The sequence below is a fragment of the Egretta garzetta genome, unplaced genomic scaffold (genome assembly GCF_000687185.1).
Source record: "Egretta garzetta isolate BGI_Z169 unplaced genomic scaffold, ASM68718v1 scaffold60, whole genome shotgun sequence".
Classification (NCBI taxonomy): Eukaryota; Metazoa; Chordata; class Aves; order Pelecaniformes; family Ardeidae; genus Egretta; species Egretta garzetta.
The window spans coordinates 2,772,364-2,772,590 of record NW_009258269.1 but is presented as its reverse complement, the minus strand read 5'-3'; positions in this window follow the sequence as shown (position 1 = coordinate 2,772,590).

The window sequence follows — 227 nt, the reverse complement described above, 5'->3', positions numbered from 1 at the left end:
GCCTGGTGCCTCCTCCGGGGCAGGGGATGCCCATGAGGCCGGCTGTGCCATGCCTTCGACCTCCGTCCCGACCGCCTGTAACGCCACCATTGCCTTTGTGAGGAGGAGCTTTGTCTCAGGGTCACACCGGGGGCCGCCAAGCCCCTGCCCGCTGGACCTCCCGCTGCCCTTAGGCCGCAGGGCCGCTCTCGCGGGATCCGGCTTTCTCTTCCATTGTCAAAGGCCGA